The sequence below is a fragment of the Pelodiscus sinensis genome, chromosome 20, assembly GCF_052426305.1.
Source record: "Pelodiscus sinensis isolate ZL-2025 chromosome 20, ASM5242630v1, whole genome shotgun sequence".
Classification (NCBI taxonomy): Eukaryota; Metazoa; Chordata; order Testudines; family Trionychidae; genus Pelodiscus; species Pelodiscus sinensis.
Genome location: NC_143071.1, coordinates 11,501,778 through 11,521,902, shown reverse-complemented (window position 1 = coordinate 11,521,902; position 20,125 = coordinate 11,501,778). Strand labels below are relative to the sequence as shown.

General features: G+C 41.2%; 1 long non-coding RNA gene across 2 annotated transcripts in view; it reads left to right on the top strand.

Annotated features, from left to right (window-relative positions):
• The first annotated feature begins 8,105 nt into the window (after positions 1 to 8,105).
• The window catches only part of LOC112546137 (uncharacterized), a 271,614-nt gene continuing 259,594 nt past the window's right edge, over positions 8,106 to 20,125 (top strand). Inside the window, exon 1 of one of the 2 annotated variants that reach the window (XR_012896884.2) lies at positions 8,106 to 8,417. This is a non-coding gene — a long non-coding RNA (uncharacterized LOC112546137). The remainder of the gene's footprint in view (positions 8,418 to 20,125) is intronic. The other variant, XR_012896886.2, reaches the window with a different exon arrangement.

Below are 20,125 nucleotides of genomic sequence, written 5' to 3'. Positions count from 1 at the left end.
TAAAGGCCGAAGGATTGCAGGGACTGACGGTGCCCCATGGAGGAAGCACCAGAGTAAATAATGTTTGTTTAATCCCCAGGGGTTATGGAATGTGGGATTATGGTAGGATAAGGGGATTTCCCCATTGACAGCTGCTTCCACAAACACACCCATTATTTATATATGTAACTTGTTCTTCAGACAGTAAGAATTTAAACTGCCTATGACACCACTCTACCCAGAATTGCTGTTTTCATAGTTGTAACATCTGGTTACATATAGTTGTCTCCCCTAGGAATTGTTTTTAATAGTATAACTACTTCTACTCCAATTGGCACAGCTCTGTGGTTGAAAAGGAAGCCATTATTTCTGAGGTTAATCATTGCTAGTTACTGCTTTGATTCCTTTCAGGCCCGAATCTGAGGCCATGTCTATCCTGATGCCCTGGAGATCGATCTTCTGGTGTTTGATTTAGCAAGTCTAGTTAAGACCTGCTACATTGAATGCTGAGAGCACCTCTTGTTGATGCCAGTGCTCCTTGCCTTGGCAAGGAGTAAGGGAAGCTGACAGGAGCATTTGCTCCCATCAGTCTCCCTCTGTGGAGACTGCACCATGCTTGGCTTAAGGTTGTCTGACTCCAGCTACATTATTTACGTAGCTGGAGATGCGTACCTTAAGCCGACCTTCTGGGTCTAGTGTAGATTTGGCCCATGTCTCTTGAACAGGCCACAGTCTGCTCTACAGTGACTTTTAGTGGACTTACTCTACAGCTAGGGCCCAGTTCTACATCATTGAGATCAATGGGAATAGAATTGAGGCCTTCTATGGTGTAACTGAGGTGGGGGATCTGGCTCTTTGGAGAAACATCTATTCATAGCATAGAAAGAGGATGGAATGCACCCAGGACTGGTCAATATTTCTGCATACTCAGCATTGTCATCTTAAATTTACCATTATGTACTCATCTGATTTAAAAAAAGACGTGATTCTGTATTTCTGTTATGGTCTCCTACTTTTATGTAATGACCCACAAGTTCAGTCATACTCACAGGAGCACAATCTCTTTGTAGGTTAATCCACTGCCTGAATTTTGTCTGTCAGTAACGAATTAATTCAGTTTCACCCACTTAAATCTATAGGCTGAGATTTGGCAAAGAGGCCTGGGGGAATAAGACACCCTAAATCCCCTCTATCAGCTTGATGACAAAACCTGCCTTTGTTTCTTTGGGCTGGATTCTGCCATCCTCAGACCATGCTCTGTGAATTTTCATAGAAATCAGTGGGTCAGCTCTCACAGTAACATGCTACTCAGTATGAGTAAGGGTAGCAGAGTCAAGTCCAAAGATACAAACCCAGATACATGACCAGAGAGACAGTGTGTCCTAGTAGGTAGTGTGTTGTAGTAGAACTCAGGAAACTGGGGTTTTATTCCTAGCTCTGCTAGCGTGTGTTGATCAAATCACTTCACCTGTCAGTGCCTCGGTTTCCCCATTTATAGAGTGAGGATAATGGCATCTCCCTCCTTTGTAAAGTGCTTTGGGATCTATAGTTAATTTTTAAGAAAGCATCTTTGATCTAAAGGTTTTGGGTACATAGTGTTAATCTTCCTGCAGAGATACTGGGGCTGGTGTCAGTCTAGTTATATATTTGGTAATACTCACGCCAGTGTGAATCAGGAATAAGAGCAGAATGAGGTGCAGTGCACGGGAATGTGAAATGTAACAGAGCAAATAATGAGAAAGGTAAAAAAGAGAGAGGACACCAAGGAAAGTTAAAAACACTATTGTCTGGATCCACACCCTTAATAGTCAGAGAATTCTCCCATTCAAGCACATGTGTCACACTCTGACCTCTGGTGTGAATCTGGAATAATTAGGGATGGCTGACACATCCCCTCTGAAATGTAGATGGGAGTACTACAATCTTTGGAAATACCAAAAAAGGGCTGCCGCTGCTGGTTCTTGGATCTTGTAAAATTGAGGGTTTTTTATTTTAAACTTGGCTATTTTCAGTAGTGAGTTAATCCATTGTTCCCTTCCTGGTTATTGTTCCATGCCATTGTTAGTCTAACATGTTATTAATATATTAGCCTTTTGACTGCCCAACTGGTTCTAACAAACCGCTTACATTTATTTTTAGAGTTGTGAAAGTTATGATGTGTTACAACCTGATACGGGTGTGATTCCATCTGACCTGAATGCAGAGTTAATCCTCTTCATAGCCCCCATCCAGAATGGAGCTGCAATTGCAGTGTCCCCATTCAATAAATTCCCTGCTCTTTGGAGCCCAGTCAGCAGGTACTTGTATGGAGAAGGCCCACTCCCTGGTGAAGATGTGGTGAAGTCTACAGCGCCGATCTGGGGGGTGGACATACTCCCTGGGAGGCAAAGATCTTGGTTTCAGTGGGGCTGCCACTGAAGTTTTGTCACTGCCTTCCAGGAGAGTAGTGGCTGTCTGAGATCAGGCTCCACTGTAGGAACTTGTGCTGTGCAAAAATCCTGAAAAATGCCCAGTCCTGCTCCAGTTGAAATTAATAGGAACTTGACCTCAACTCCATTGGGAACAAGATCAGGACCTGAATCAACATGCAACAGGGCTGAAAATAGCAAATTAAACAGCTGTTTCAGGGATGCTCCAGCTAAGCAATATGTGATCATGTTAAATTGGGCGACGTATCTCCCTTACGCATAGGAGAGGTAGCAAATGTTCTATTCCTGTCTTGTTCTCTCTTCCTGTTTTTACATATTCTTAGCTATGGGTTTTTAGGACTAACCACAAGTAAAAACATGCAGCAATCTTTCTGCCTGAGCTGCTTTTAGTGGAACTGGCCTCAAGGAGTAAGCAGAATATATGATAGAAAAACCCAGTATGATAAAATAATGAATGAACAGCACATGCTACCCCGTGATCTCTGTAAACACAGTAATGATCTTATCACTTTTAAATCAAATTTGCCGGTGTTATTCCATGAAAAATAATCTGTGTCATCACCACAGTGCTCAGGGAGACAGTGCTAGTCTCTTGATCAGTGTGTGCAACTCTATTTACAAGAATTGCATTATTATGTAATTATGATGTGATTTCTATGCTATGATCACGTGATCAGCAGGTGCATCAATGTAACATCTCCCTTTAATAAATGTTATATCAATACTTTCCATGTAGTTTATTCTTTAGCCTTTTAGCCTGTGCTTCCTTACTTATTTTGCATATTCCCTGACTGTAAACATTTAGCAACCTTCTAACCAGGGAACATAACATCTGCATAGACTGTTATTTGATTTGTGTATTACTGGGGAGAGGCAGCAGAACAGCAAGAATACTGCATTAGCAAGGGAGATCCAGCTGCTTTTTCTCTCTCTGAGTGACACTGGTAAATCAAGCAATTTTTCCATGCCTCGGTTTCCCCATGAAAATATTCACCATTACAAAGCACTTTAAGGTCTATGGAGAAAAGATCCTAGAGGACGGTTCAGTGATGCATTTATTACACACACATATATATATTTATATATGTGTGTGTATGTCAAACTGTTTACCTCCCCTTTTTGTTTGGAGATGTTTGGCTAGCTTCCACTCAGCACTGACATTTTAATAAATAATCCTTGCTTGCATTGCCCTGGGTAGTGGCCTGTATATAATTTAAAACATATTTTCCAAACTGCCAAAAAATTATATTTCACAATAGCAACTTCTCCAGAAATTCTGTGAAATCTATCTAAAGTAATCATCTGTCTGTCTCATCACAACAGTGTCTAACCTCCTCCGTGTTCCATGACTACAAGCCACATAGATTTTCTAACCAAGAAGATGACAACATCCAAAGTAAAAGGTGCTTTATATTCTGATGTACATAGAGGCACTGCCCTCCTTTCCTTTCACTTAGGGTGCATCTACACAGCACCCTAAACTCGAAATAAGATATGCAATTTGCACCATGTAAATTGCATATCTTATTTCTATGGTATAAGTTATTTCAAAATTTGGCGTGTCTGCACAGTGCCAAATTTCGAAATAACACGCTATTTCCAGACATCCCTTAACCCTCATGGAACGAGAGTTACAGGGATGCCAGAATAGTGCGCGCCCGTTATTTTGAAAAATATTTTGAAATAACAGGTGCATTTAAAAGATACCTACTGTGTCCTGAAATAGCCCCGCTGTCTAGACGTATCCTTACTGATTTACAGGCTTGTCTGAGGCCCTCATTTCACCCTCTTGAGTCTGAGTAACTCCCATTGTAGTCAACAGGGTTTATTCACATCCTGTGCATGAAGGATTGGACATTTGAAATACAAATACTATTAAAGATGATGACAATCATAGGATCAGATGCAAGAGCAACTTCTAATCCGGCCCAGAACAATCAGGCCTTAGATCTTCCAGCTACCATTTCCCATGATCGCTAAGATCAAAGTCCCTTGATAAATTTATCTGAATCAGATAGTGTGGTAGTAATTGATTCAGCAGCTAAAATGGTTTTGGATATACAGGCAGTCCCCGGGTTACCTACAAGATAGGGACTGTAGGTTTGTTCTTAAGTTGAATTTGTATGTAAGTCAGAACTGGTATATATTGTAGGGGAAACTCTAGCCAAACATTTCTCCAGAGCTCAGTTTTATTCTCCCACACCTCACTTCCCTCAGTCCTTTATTCTCAAGCTGAGGTGTCTGCTGAGAAAAGACCGCGGCGCATCTCGTCTTGGCGGTCTGCTGGGGGGGGGGGGGCGCAGCTAGTGTGTGGTTGCCTCACCCCGTTTGTAAGTAGGGATCCGATATAAGTCGGATCCATGTAACCCAGGGACTGCCTGTAGTTGTGTACCCAGCTCATGTTTGTCATCTTGGAAATATAAGACAAGTTACCTTGTGTGTGTGTGTGTGCATGCACATACACATGCACACAGATACAGTACTCTACATTTGGAGAGTTTCCCTTTTACTTTTCTTTTTGCTATGCAAACGTAAGACCAGATTTTTCACAGGTGTGAAGCGCCTACAGCTCTCTTTGAATTCAAGTGGCATTTACAGTATTCAAGATTTCAGTAAAACCAGGCCTATAATAATTGGGCACGGGCAAGACTTTTAAAGTGAGATCTTGGGACAATTAAATATGTTTGTTTTACTACATTTTTTTTCTTTTTTTATGAAAATTTGGATGTATTTTACACTGGCTTTAAAATCCCCCAAGGGAGGGAGTTGAAAGCACTGGCTTATTTCTCTCTCTTTCTCTCTCAAATTTCTCACTGAGGCCCGTTCAAACCTTTTGCCAAGTCTTGGTCCTATCCAAATTGCTCTGCACAGCCCCCATGGCCATTCCCTACACTAATGCACAAGAAATGTACAATGAGGTAGCAACCGATGTGACTAGAGCAGGAGAGGAATGAATCAGCAGTCCAGGGTTTTCAGCTGATGAATCTGATTGTATTGTCAGACACATCATCTACCTCTAAGTCCAACCTCCTCCTGATCATGCAGCAATGTAACTAATGTAACTTTATTGCAGAATTGCAAAGTCCAGAGATGGAGGAGACCTATTAGGCCACCTGGGATACTCCCCTAGCCTATATTGTCCTAGACAGAGTGAATAACCCAATAGGCAGGGAAAGGAAATAGTCCACCTCTCCCTGAACCTCTCACCCACACAAACACACTTCAGGGAGACATGCGTAAGGCCCCGAGTGATGTGAGATCTACTCATTATTATAGTCTTTGGAAAGTCGAAATGCCACGAGACTATGATATTTCACATTATTTTAGTCCCATAAATAGCTAATTTTATCATACAAGCTAGGTGAAAACCCCTGCACAAATATTAATATAGCTGTCCTACAAAGGGCACATGACTAGCAGATATCTATATATTTATTAGAAATATCTGCAAGAACTCCTCCTAAACAGTAAGAGCTAGGGCCACCAAATTCAGTGTGGGGCATCCTCTTACTCTAATGTAAAGCAAGGCCAGGGGTTGGTTGTGCCAGGAAAATGGAAAGTGCAGAGAATGGGACTGTTTTTTAGCACACGGAAAGGGAGGAGGCAGAAAGGACAGGAAGAGATGCAGTCACCACTAGGGGCAGCAAGATCAGGGGACAGCTATACTGCAGAATGACCATTGGGGCAGCCACACCTGTAAGAGAGTGGCCAGCTGGGGATGGGGCTCTGCAGCAGAGCAGGTAAGTGGCCTCCTTACCTTAAAACAGTGTTGGGGGGAACCTCCCAACCCCCCTCCCCTGAGAAGAGGCCGGGCTGGGAATCATATCCCAGCCCTGGACAGACTGCAGTGGAGAGGGGTGCTGGTTAAGCGTTGGTGGGAGCAGGGCAGCCAAGGTGAGGGGTTTGTATCGGGGCTATGGGCAGGCATGTCAGGCCATTGAAGCAGGGGCAGAGCCTGCCTGCCCGCCTCTTTAGTGCAGCCGGGATCTGGGGCTGCTGCTGTGCAGCTGGGGCCGGGTCCTGCCTGCCCCCACTGTGGCCATGGCAGCACGTCCGCAGCCAGGGTCCTGCCTACCCATCATGCATCCCTGCCTGCTGAGTTGGCTGGGTTCCTGGCAGCAAGATCCAGGCAGCTGACAGGCCCATTAACTGGTTACCAAGTAAGCATTCTGGTAAGCCTAATGCTTACCGAGTAACTGGTTAACTGGTTAACCTTTTGCATCCTATTTGAGGCTTGGGCATGGATTTCCAGAGCAGCTGAGCAACCATGAATCCTAATCATTCCATTCTGCCCCTGCTGACAACCAGGTCTCTCGCAACCCAGACCCCTGAAAAATTAAGGTATCGCCAAAATCCAGGCCTCTTTTGAAAGCGTGGCTGACACTTGGGTAATTCCTTTGCCTCGTCACACCCTAAAGCAGGGGTGGGGAACCTTTTTTGTGTCAGGGGCCTCTGACCCGCAGAAAAATCAGTCAGGGGCCATGCACAAGTGAGAAGAGGAGGGACTGGAGCAGGCTCCTCAATGCTCGAGGGGGGGACCCTGAGCCTCGGGGGCTAGAATCATGCAAGCTAGGGCTGCATTCAGCCCCCCAGGCCTTAGCTTCCCAGGTGTGGAACGGGCACCAGCTGAAGGGCCGGAGGGCAGCTTGCCCAGCTACCAAGTGGCCTACTAGGTTGTGGTGCAGCCCCAAAGCAAACTTCTCCAGGCTCCTGTATCCCCTGCAGGAGTCTGATTACTCTTGGGTACCCCTAAGTTTCACCTAATTTGTTTACAAAAAGAGACCTAACCATACAAAAAGTGTCTCAGCAGGCTATTCCTGCAATATTGCTGACTTTCTCATGTGCACCGTATTATTATAAGATAAATCAAGTGGAATGCACCCATTGCCCTTACAATGTCAGCCCATAGTACGTAGTTGAAGCAAAATGCAGGACAATGTAGCACTTTAAAGACTAACAAGATGGTTTATTAGGTGATGAGCTTTCGTGGGCCAGACCCACTTCCTCAGATCAAATAGTGGAAGAAAGTAGTCACAACCATATATACCAAAGGATACAATTAAAAAAATGAACAAATATGAAAAGGACAAATCACATTGCAGAAGAGGAGGGGGATGCGGGGGGGGGGGGGGAGGAAGGAAGGTAAGTGTCTGTGAATTGATGATATTAGAGGTAGGGAGAGTGGGATGTTTGTGAGTTAATGGTATTAGAGGTGATAATTGGGGAAACTGGCTTGATAATGGGTGAGATAGTTCAAATGTTTGTTAAGTCCTTGTTGGCTTAGTACGTAGAGCAGCAGAAAGTCTTTGTATCAAATTTTAGCTGGTACTGACGTCCCTGGGGCTCTTTATGCAGCCTGCTGTAAAACTAGGCACATCTAGAGAGGAGTTCATCTCCCCCCTGCAAGCCCTCTGTTATACCCTGGCTTGCAAACCACAGCTCCACGCAGTATCCGCGGAGAGATCCACTAGGGGGCCTCTCTGTCCCTTCGTTTTTAGAGGGGGGAAAAAAAACCCGATTTGGATTGCTCGAATGGAAGCAAAAGGAGGGAGAGCGCGAGAGAAGAGGAAAATTACTGGACACGAGCAGGCATCATGACTTAGGGGAAACCCCCCAAAGCGGTGACTGTCCATTTCCTGGCTTGGGCAAACCTTAAGTGACCAAAGGCTCTTGGGGGGAGGGGGAGAGGGGGAGGGCGGGCAGCGCCTCCACATTTGCCAGGCTAACTTGCAGCAAGAGCTGTCTAATTTAGGGGGTGGGGACTCGGGTGCTTCCTTAAACAGCAAGGCGAGCGCGAGGGATTGAGCACAGGAGGTGAATCCCCTGTCACCCGCGGCCTCGGCAGCCCCGCGCCCGACACGCCGCCGATCGCCGCCGGGAAGTGTCATTCCCACGTGGGGGCTGCGCCGTGCGAACTTTCGCAGGATATTTTCTCTCCAACTTGGACGGAAACTCCGCGGGATCGGAAACGTTTCTTAATGGTGCAAAGGATCCAGTCGCCTCTTTCTGGTTTGGTGGGGTATTTTTTCCCCCTTCTGCTGGTCGGGTGGGGCTGCTCCCCTTCCCCCCTCTCCTGGGCAAATAGAACCGATTTTGTGGGGGGCCCCCATGGGAAATGTGGCGATGCCCCCCCCCCCTGCACTTTTTTTTCCCCCACAAGGGCGAAGAGGAAGGGTGGGAAAAATTCTCAGCGTGGTCAATACCAGCTTCGGTATCCCTCTCCTAGCGGAGGGCGGGGGTGATTTCTCCTTGCTTCTCTCCACTTCGTTGTACTTCCACTGCAAATCTGGGCTGTCCGTAATTCGGAGCCGGGCTTGCCTGAGGACAGGGGAGGGGAGAAAGCTCTCTTCCCCGGTGTCCTGTCCCCACCACACTGAGAGAAGGTAACCGGGTTTTGACAACGTAAGGGCGATCTCCCCTCCCCCTTGTGTAAACTTCTGCTTTAGCTAAGAAAAGCTGATCAGTTTCAGCCCTACACTCCCGCCCCCCCCCCCCCCCCCCCGGCTGCAGACAATACCTAGTCATGCTGCTCTTCTCTTGGTGCAGGGGCTAGGCACCGCACTTTACCGTGTGGTTTGCACGTTAACCCTTTGGCTTCACTCCCAACGCTGCAAGTGACCCTCGGTCTGGCTAGAAGGATAAACCCTGGATCTGGGTTTCAATGTGCAAGGCAGGGGGAGGCGGATTGAAGTCCCCGGAGAAGCCCGGCTTGATTTCGACCCCCTGGGGGTGGAGGAGTCACTTTTGAAGGCGAGTTCCCTGAAGTTAGGGAGGGGGCTGCTGCGGCAGCGGTTCTAGTTCACATCTCGCTCCCATGTGGCAATGCCAAGTTGCTTGCTCGTGTGTGTGTTTCAGCCGCCCGCTCAGGTGCTGGATCCCTGTTTTAAAACACTCAGAGGGGTGGCCGTAACTTTACAAACCAAGGAGTAGTCCCGGGGCACCAAGCAATATCAATGGTGTCTGAGCTTTCGTGGGCAAAACCCACGTCTTCCGCCGAGATAGCTCTCGGTGTTCGATCGGGTGGATTGGGTGAGTCTAGGGCTGGGTCTTTGCGGGCGAGATGAGAGGTTTGTGGATTCAACTGGCCTACAAAGTCCCAGTTCTCGGCTCCCAGGACCTGCAGTGCAGTAGTGCAGTGGAACAAGTCGAGCATGGCAACAGCTGAAAGTTAGAGCCAGGGGGTGGGAGAGAAAATCGTGGTTTAAAAAAAAATAATAATTGTCATTCTCTGGGATATTAACCCTTGCATGGGGCTGTTAGAAGCGGTGCCGTCCGACCGGTGGCACAGATCGGCAATAAGTCTGCTATGTTTTACCTCTTTCCGGGCACTAAGCGTGTGAGAGTTGGGTTCTCTCCTCAGCTGACTGATTTTCAAAAAATCATTTTAGACCCTGGTTAAAAGGTATTTCACCCCCTCCCCCCCCCATGGGGGGAAAACCCCGAATTCACTTCTTTTAAACTTTCACTTCTTTTAAACTTTCTAATCCAAGACTCCAATACAATTCCTCCTGGGATGCGCACAAATTAAGTATTATTACTTATTCAGATCTGAAAGCTCAGAAAGAAGATTTTCTTTCCTTTTTAACAGGGCGTTATCAGCAGTGGCTTCTTTTTGGAACTTTTTATACTCGCTGTGATGTTGTAAAACCAAAGGAAACACGTTGGAGCATAAAATATTTCACTCTGGGACTTTGGAAATGCGTATTGCTTGAGAAAAAGCCATAGATTTCCACATGGCGTACAGTTTCGGTTGTAATTAATTTTGACTTTATTATATCACTTTGAGGTCCCATGGTCCTAGACTGCACTGTACTAGCACAGTCTGCACTTCCCTCTAGAAAGTTTATTTTGCAGAACACACTTTAAATTTTAAGCTTACTTTCCATCTTGGGCTTTTTTAAAAAAAAAATCTGCGTCAGTATGGAAGTGATTGAATCCTCTGTGTGCCCATAGGACTTGTTTCTTCGAACTTTCACTTTCAGAAAATACAACTGATCAGATTTTTGTAAATCTGGTAATTTATTCAGACTTTTAACAGCTTTGCCCATTAGCTCTCTTCATGTTAATATGCTTCAATCACCAATCCCCCCCCATTTGTGCTAAAGTTGGTCCTTAATTTATAATTTGTGCCTTACATCTCTAAATTTTGCCTCTTTCTCTCATTCATACCCAACTTTTAGTGTGTCTATAAATATGAGTGTGCATGTATGATGATACATATAGTGTATCAAAATATATATGATTATATATACACTTTTGCGTTGTATAGTAGATACACATGCATACACATTACCTCTCTTGTTTCTCTCTCTCTCTCTGTATATTTATATGTATATATGCACACAAACAATGGAGAATGGTACAATCATATATATATATGAATTGTAAAATAATGATGGTGCCCTTTTGTGTTACCATTACATTTTTTATTCCTTGAGTTCTTACGTACGAAGTATTTTGAGGGCTAAAAAGTTTTGATTTGTTCTCCATTTTAAAGGCTAGACTACTGAAATAGGATAAGGAGCAAGGCCAAGAAATAATAGTATACAACTTGTCTAGAATTAATTGAGAATTAAAACCTTTAGGATTTTTTTCAGGCATTTTATAGAACTTATTAAACTTGTCTTTTTAATGGGTAATGTCGCCTTTTAATATCTCTGTTTCAGAATTGTATAAGGATGATTACACATAAATACAGATATTGTACTTTCTCCATTTAGTTATGTAGCATTCTGAAGAACCTTATTGGTTTCCTCCTTGTCGAATTCTACTAGACTCATGAAGCACAGTAATCATTAATATTTACATAATACTTTTTTATTGAAGCATCCCAAAGTGCTTTATAAACATTGTTATAACACACATGCAGTATATACAATTAAAACATTTGCATTCTGAAATTGTACATTGCATATTTAAATAATAATATTCCAGAATGTATCAGAGGCCTATTAGTTTTAACCCACAAAGAACTTTTGCCCATGTGTACGCATTTCTGATGTTTTCAGTTCATGACTTGAGCCTCCTGTCCCTGAAGTTAGAATGCTGCATTGGGCCTGATATCTTTATAAAACATCGTATTAAGAGCTGGTTGGGAAACTTTCCTTGAAACAAAATTTCTTTTATTTTCAAACTTCTCCCTGCCCCACTAGCTTTCCATCAAGCTCTGTCTGGTGGATACGTGAAGGAAAAGTGAGTGAAAATAAGATGTAAAGGCAAAAATCTAAAATGGTGGGTTTGCCCCCAACATTACAAATATTGTGCTTGTAACACTGAACACAGTTATAAAAAGTTCTGACTCTGAACTACCTGCCATCCTTCCCTAGGGATCATTAACCTTAAACTGCATTAATCTGTAATGAAATCACAGCAATCTGATTTTAATCAGTTGCCCTGAAACATATGGGAGCTTCAGCAAGACGAGTGAAGGTAACACATTGTAAAAGTACATTGGGCATACAGGGCTGTATCCTGCCATCAGGTTTTATGCAGGATTGTTGATTTCAGTGCGGATTTAGGCTTAAAAACTGATGGTACCGTATGGCCTGTCAAGTGGTGATGTGGGAGAGAGATCTATTTCTGAGTAAATCACTTCTCACGCCATCTTTCTAGCTGTCCATGCAACTTCTTGGACATCACTTTTTCTGTTGCAATGAAAGTGCAATTCTGACTCAAGATTATACGTGTGATTTCTTGCTATTTAGTTTCCTGGGATTAGCTGATGGGACAGCTATAGTTTTTCTTTCATAGGAGAGTTTCTTTATTGTGGTTTGCTTTGTAAAGTTTCATAAGCTGCCAGGTTTAGTTTTTGCCAGGACTCCAATGATCTGAAATATCTTATTTCCAGCAATATATTTTTCTTTTCTTTCTTTGAGTATTTTAGGCCAGAATTGTTAAAAATGACTGGTGATTTTGGGTTTCCAAATTTTGGTTGCCCAGTTAAAACATATTACAGGGAGCTAATTCTCAGAGGCTGTGTGATCCACTGTTTTGGCAAATCAGGCTTCTTTGAGTGTCTCAATTGAGCCCCCCCAAAATACAAGTTACTTCTAAAAATCTTTTTCTTTAATCACATTATTTGTCAAGGTGAAAGGACAAATGTTTTCAAGCACAATCCACCTGTTTTGAATGACAGTGGATGCAGTTGTTTTAAAACTGAAAGAACTCTAGTGACCTACTCGCTGATACTAGGAATTGTATTTTTTCCCCATTCATTTTCAACAACAATATTTGTTTAGATTTCAGTAGCACACACAAAGTTCTAGGCAGTATCCAAACGCAGCCCCGTGCCCACAGAGCAGTCTCAGCCAATGCAAATATTTTTTAGCATCATTAAATTCATTCTGATTGGATTAAAAACATCAGACTTGAATCTAAAATTCCCTCATCTCCTAAGTGACTTGACACATTACAAAGTAAAACCAATTGCTTTTTTTTTTTTAATTGGACAGAGCAAATGTTAGACTAGAAGTCAGGTTTGGCCCAGCCAATGCTTTAGAATGGGAAATGTTTCAAGCTTCGGCTACAAGTAGTTGCTCTGATAACAGTTTTCTTAAATGGTGATTTTACTGTTAATCTGTATTTCCAATTGCTCTGTGCTTTCTGGGTTGCAGGCTCAGTGAGGTTGTTAATAATGAAGCTTTGTTTTATTTTCACTTCCAAACTTTGCGCCTCTTCTGCTAATCTTTCTCAGTGTACAGATCAGTTTTCCTCAGCAGAGTTGACAGCATATACCCCACCATAACCTAATTCTGGGCAGAGTTGCTCCATCATATACAGAGAGACAAGCTCTTACTGTGAAGTTTTTTACACTGTAAGGCTGACATTTTCAGCCTTCTGAAAGAGTTGGTATATATTTGGCAGTTCCTACTCCTTTGGCACAAAAAAGGGCTGTGTTTTGTCTCACAGGGGCTGAAAGAAAACCAGCTGAGTAGTTAGGGCTCTGCTCGTTGAAGAGAGGGGTGGGGTTCCTGCTGGATTCTCACTGCGTGAATTGTGGAGAGAGAGGCAGAATGTTTGTTTGCCGCGTTTAGGAAACTGCTGTCGCTCCATGTTTGCAAGTAGCAAGCATCAGGATGGGGAGCCCTAAAAGCTCAGGAGTTACAAGAGGGTCTGGGACATAATGAGTGTGGGGAATCCTTTTTACACGTGTATGTGACTGAGGCTGTCGTCAATCTGGATTCTGTTCTATATGGTCTTTGCTATGCAGTACATGAGAGAGGCCAGGTTTTCAGAAGAGCCTAGCACCCAATTTTTACCCTACCTGCTCTGCTCCCCAGTGCATCCCAGAGTGAATGCAGCATGCCATGTATAACAGGCTCTTTCTGAAGTGCAGCTCTTAAAGAAACACAGTCACCAACAACCTTAGGAATGTTTGCACTTTCTTTTAAACATTTCTGAATTATAAAGGGAAGACAAATACTTCCAAATTGTTAATGCAGATCATAGCTTCCCTCCCGACCCCGCCTGTATCTAAATAGCAAATGGTCACTGATTCCAAATGGAAGCGATGGGGTAGATAAATGGCTAGAACACATCATAATTTGTCGGAGTTGGATCTGTCTGTCTAACCTCCATCACCACAGTATCGAGTGCCTTTGTTATATTCCATAGCAATAGCCAGTCCTATGGACTTCAGTCTCCCGTGTTTCTCCTTCTTTAGGATAACAACTCTGTTTGCTGGAGAGTTTTTGTGATTTCCCCCCCCCCCCCCCCCCCCGTACAGTATTAATTAACTTACTGCTAGGAGAACCCATAAAAGGGTATTGCCTAATGAACAGGTTCAGGATTCATGGCCTATTTGATCAGTTTTGGGGTAGTCCAAATGCTTAACCTTCCAGGGCTCAAAAGAGATGGCTAAAACTTTCTGTGGATTCCACAGGATCTTTATGGATTCCGGAGGATCCAAATGTTCTAGTAGTGGAAATCTGTTTTGTTTTCCCCTGTGCTGGTGGTACAGGGACACCTATTTCTCTCTAGACACCCTCTGATAATTTGGAGACTCTCCTTAAAAGTGTCCCAGGGTCCTCTACTATGGGATACTCTGTTCTCTCTTTCTATTGGTTTGTTCATGGTTTGAATATATTCTCCAGTAAGATTAGTTGTTGTTGCTCAGCTCCCGTTATGAGTCTAGGACTCAGTTCTATAAGCATTCTGGGTCCTAACCAATGTTCCCTCTAATCTTTTCCATACATGTACAGATTTTTTCCATACGTGAAATAAATTTTAGGTGCACCAAAGCAATTCACGGGGTGAATGTGCACCACCAATAGAAACAAAAAACTTAATCTGTAGGTGCTCTGCTCATCAGCTGGGTGGACCTGGAATTTCTGAGTGGCAGCACAAGCGCCCAGCTTACAGGGAATTCTGCTCCTAACTAGCACCTCTTCTAGGGAACTGTGGTTTCTTGATTACAAATGTGTATTTACTTGTAAAGAGTCCCACCTGATCAAGGCTTCTGGGCCCTAAACAGACAATCAAAGTGCAATGGTGATAATAAATAACAGTGAAATGGACACCATTAAAAGAGCTAACAAAACACTGATATTGGTTCTAATAATTTTGGGAAACAGGACATGGTCAGTGTTCCATTAAAAAGAATATAATACTGTCCTCCTTTTATAAGCAGCTGTGAGCTCTAGCAAGGAAAAGCATTATATGGATCTGATCCTGCTTTCGTTCACTTTAGTTGAATATTTTTCACTAACTACAGTGGTGCCAAGATGCTATTATTTTGAATCTCTTTAAACTGCATTGTCAGTTTTCTCAGTTTTAGCTATGGAATTTCCTAGAACTAAAAAGCCAGAGCAGCATTCATTCCGAAACAACTCTTCCCTTCATAATTCGATGAAGAACACCGCTTAAAACATGTTTAAATTTAATTTGCTACGCTGTCTGTCAAAACTATTCAGCAAATAACTAGACAGCAAGCTAAAGCAGTTCTTGAACCAAAGGTTTTGTGGACATGGAAAAACCTTTAGTCAGATCTGTGTGGTATTACAAAGGACGTGGCTTTTGAATCCTATGCTATCCACGGGGTTAAATGCAAATATGGAAGCGCAGTTGTTTCAGGAATAAGTTTCAGAAGCTATTTAACTTTCGGCTTCATTACAGAGCTGCAATCAGGTTGAGTTAAGCAGAATGGCTGTATGTTGAAACATCTGGAATAATATCACATTTCCACGAAAAGGAATTTTGTTAGGGAGAGCAAGGATGGGCTGATACTTGAGAGAATGGAGCTAATAGCAACTTACAAATGCTGGGAAAACCAATTAAGAATTTATAGCGTGAAAGAGTGAGACCTTGTCGGGAACCTTAATTTTGAATCGCAGTCTTTTTAAAAAACCAGCAGCAAAATTGCTTTTTAAATCTCAGACTTTCCCAACTGAATTGATCAATGGGAAGCCTTAAGATCTGGGGGCAGTGCTCAGCTTATTGGAAATAGACTTCTTAACATGTAATGGATTTTATTCCTATTAAACAAGTCATGGCAAACATATTTGGAGCTCGCAGGCTGGATGGTAGCAATGTTTGGGAGAAAATCAAAAGTGTTTTTTTTTTTTATGAAACAACAACTTGAACATAGTTCAGATGAGCTTGCTTTTTAAAACACTGTTAAGGCTATATTTGATAGTTCCTGGAATAAATAATGTCCTTTATTTCACTGTTAAATAGAATTGTTATAATTAGAGATGTTGTTAATGAAATTTTGACTGTAAGTTGTGTTTTAAAGTTATTATTTTGTACAAAACCTAATAAGAATAAAATGTGTAATTTATACATTTTATTGAATTGAGTAAGTAAAAACAACATTTTGGGGAAGGGGAAAAAGTGATTCTAATACAAGTCATTCAATACTAAGCTAGAAAGCTAATCTAAGCAAAAGTGAATTAACTAATTTACTTTTATTGTCCAATGTGAACAAAATACATAAAAGTAAACAAATGTCGTGACTATGAAGACAGGTTTCAGAGGAGTAGCCGAGTTATTCTGTTTCAGCAAAAACAAGAAGTCCAGTGGCTTATGCTCTGATAAATGTATTAGTCTTTAAAATGCCACTGACTCCTCACAATTATGAAAAGTGCATTGAGATATTTACAACTTCTGTCTTTTTTAATGTCAATGTGGTGCTATTCAGAAACACAGTTAATGATTTTTTATATTAATAGTACATGTGAAATTAGTCCACCCTAAAGATCTATAAAACAACCTGAAAGTGTTTGAAAATTATTTTAAAAAAATCAAGCTCTCAAGTACACTGAGTAATTTATCTGGACCAAAAAAATCCCCAGTCTTAGTTAATAAAGTGTTTTTAGAACTTAACCCAATATAGCTACCGACTCTGTAACCGACTTCAGAGAATCATTTTATAATGTTTGTCTGTTGCAGCTATAAGTGGTAAATTGAGATTAGAATTACAGAAAGCCTCAGACTAAATTTAGCCCTGGGATACATATACTGGACTCATTTCACTGGGAGAGTTTGGTTCGCATTTAGCATAGTTGAGCTAGTTTAGCATCTCCTTCGGGAATAAATTAGAGCTTGAATGAGGACATTCACACACATTTATGACATTAGTGCTATATGCTATTGGAAGTTCTGCTTATGTTGAGGCTGTAAAACTAACACTATCTCTTCCCTCCTCCAAGGACTTTATTTAATTTCTTTATCAAGAGCCACTAAAAGCTACTAGCCACAATGAAATGGAGGGGGGTTTTTGACAGCAGTTCTCCACTGAGATCTTTGCAAACACAGCAATAATCTTCTCTCTGCAGAATTCTCTATGGAGGGACTTTATCTTGTGATTACAGTGAGTGGAGCAGTTGTTTCATACAACCCTATTTTGAAATGTAAACGTTACAAAGAGTAAGGAAAATGCTTACTAGCCAATATAGGATGCTATATAATATAGTTTGTCTAAAGTTTTGACATGTTTTTTAACCCTGGGATACTGTTCATTTAAAAAAAAAATCCGCAGCTTTATTTCAAAACATCTGGTGGGAGTTTCATTATGAAAGATAAATTGGGGTTTTATATGTATGCCACATTGTATGTAACCCAGAATGGAGCAGTAATTCTCTAAGGAAATAGTACTATGGCTGTAAGCAGTTACAACAGATTCTCAGAAGTCAATGGAGCTACATTGATTTCCCCCAGCTGAGGTGTAATTTTTGTGAACAGTAATATTTTCTGACAAATATCCCTGAAGCCTTTTTCTCTTGATTGTTGTTAGGAATATTCCAAGCTAAAGAAATGCAAGTTATGTAGCACTGTATTATCAATATGACACCATGCTAAAATCAGAGCTCTGAGATACCATTTGGGCACATTTTTTGAAAGACAAATATTTTATCCCTAGCTACTAGTGTTACATTAATACTGAATTACAATCAGCCACTTTCCGGCTGTAAACAGATTGAAGTGTTTAAAAATAAAAATTATAAATATGCTCTTGCACTATATAATAGGACAGAGCCTTAGCTACTGCAAATGGGAATAGATGTTGACTTGAGTGGAACTGTACCAATTTATACCAGTTGAGAATTAAGGTTCCCCCTCATTTTTCCATCCATGTGTAGAATAAAGTTTGTTACATGCACTGAGACATGTACAGATGTGCACCACCAGTAGAAAAACACGCTATCCGCTGACTTGACTCAAGCGATGCTGATTGACACCAGTTGAGGATTTGGCCCAAGCAGAGTCATTGTTACAGTCTCTTTTCACACCCCAGCAGTGCAGAAGACTTGAACAGCATCACTGAGCCACTGTGTGAGACTCAGGCAGGAAAATGGCTTGAAACAAAAATAAAACTGAGCTGTCTGTTTTCTTTGTCTGAGCTTGAGAAAAATTCCAAAGAGAGATTGGACAGCACAAGTAAGGAGGCCAGAAGTTTTCTAAACCCCATCTGTGCAATAATTATGTATGTAGAAGATGTGGGGCAGCAGGCATTAACCAATAAACCTGATCTCAAACCCTTTTTAAGTCCAGGAGAAGGCCACATTGACCTCAATAGGAATTTGCCACCCTGTTTTCCATCTTACTGTTACAGTTCTTGGTGAGAGTCGGAAACAGTAAGCCATTAAAAATACATACACTAATACTGACTCACATTTCAAAAGCTCTTCAGTCACTTAGAAATCTGTCTCATTTACAGTAGAACAAAGCAAAATTTTTTAGCCAAAACTTTTTTTCCTCTGGAAAGTGCAGGTTTGGGTTGACCAAAATATTTAGTGAATTTATGTTCAATTCATTGACTTGTTTCAGTAAATAAATAAAAAAAAAAAAACCCTGAAAAAATTGAAATGTGTTTTAACATTTTCTAAAGCAAATGTTTTGATTTTTCTAATTGAAATGACTTTGTTTGGAATTTTACTTCCATTTTAATTTTTAAAAACATTTAAAAATTAAATGTTTCATTTTGTTTGACCTAAAATGAATTTTCCTCCCAAATCTGTTAGTTCTGTTAAAAGATCATTTCAACGTGAAACAATTTTTTTCTGGTTCAGACAACAAACCTAAGCTTCAGTTATTCACACAGCTCTAATTGAAAAGTACTCTATTTGAAAGGTGTGACTTAGACTCTTAAATAAATTTGGCATTTTTGAAAATTATGTCTGGAGAACTTAGATTTGCTTGACTTTAATATACTCCTGGCCCTTTAACACACACTTTTCCCATCCTTTCATATATTTTAGTTATGGACATACAAAGTAGCTAGTGGTACAGATTGCTTTACTATTTAATTTATTCAATAAAAGAAGTAGTCAGTTGTTTCACTAGTCACAATTCATTTTTAAAAATGTTCAAAAGGCTAAATAACTGAACTTAGGCACATTCATTGTCTAAATTAAAAAGTAAAATACAAAAAAGGAAACGTACATACTCTGCTTCTGAGAAGCAATTCTTAAGGCATATTCACCTTACATAGAAGCTATACTTTGAAAATATATATTTAACCTAGCTAAATTGATAATAGTGTTACAAGTTACGAAACTTACTATAAGTCACTAAAATCCAATCTTGTCAATTTGTAACAGTTCCTTAACTCGGTTGTTTTGTTCTGTATTTTTCTCGTTCTCTCTTGAATACTATATTCTAAACGATTTGCCTCTGAAAATACCTATGCTAGGACATAGAATGTATATATTTTGCATTTTATGAGTTGTCTATTAGCAAGTACCAAAGCTGACTTCAGCTTTGTGAAGTATTATGGGATACTTAGCATGAGTGGACATACTTGTGGGAAGGTCATAATATGTTCAGTTAATGTAACTTCTAAATACTTATGTTAATACTGTGCACATAATACTCATTAATGTGGTTTATACTATTTCTAACAGGCTAGCAAGTCACTGGACAGAGATCATATTCAAACACAGTCACTGTAGGCAACATTGCATGTAGACTGCATGCATGTTGGTCTGACTGAAAGTTGTGGTTTTACTGCTGCCCATAAGTGAAAGTCTTTATTCATGTGAACCTTATGGTGTTAACAACAAAGAAAAGGAAAATATTTAAAACATGAACTTCATGCGCCAACACCATTCTAATTTATTTAATGGAATTTAATAAATCCAGGAGCTCTTCCTGGGACCTTTACTCACACAAGCAGGCTTTTTGGATACAAAATTGACCCCCAAAATATAGCATATTTCCAACGGTCACTTACAGTATGTCTAGTAATTGTTTCCTATAGTTAGACATTTAAAAAAAAT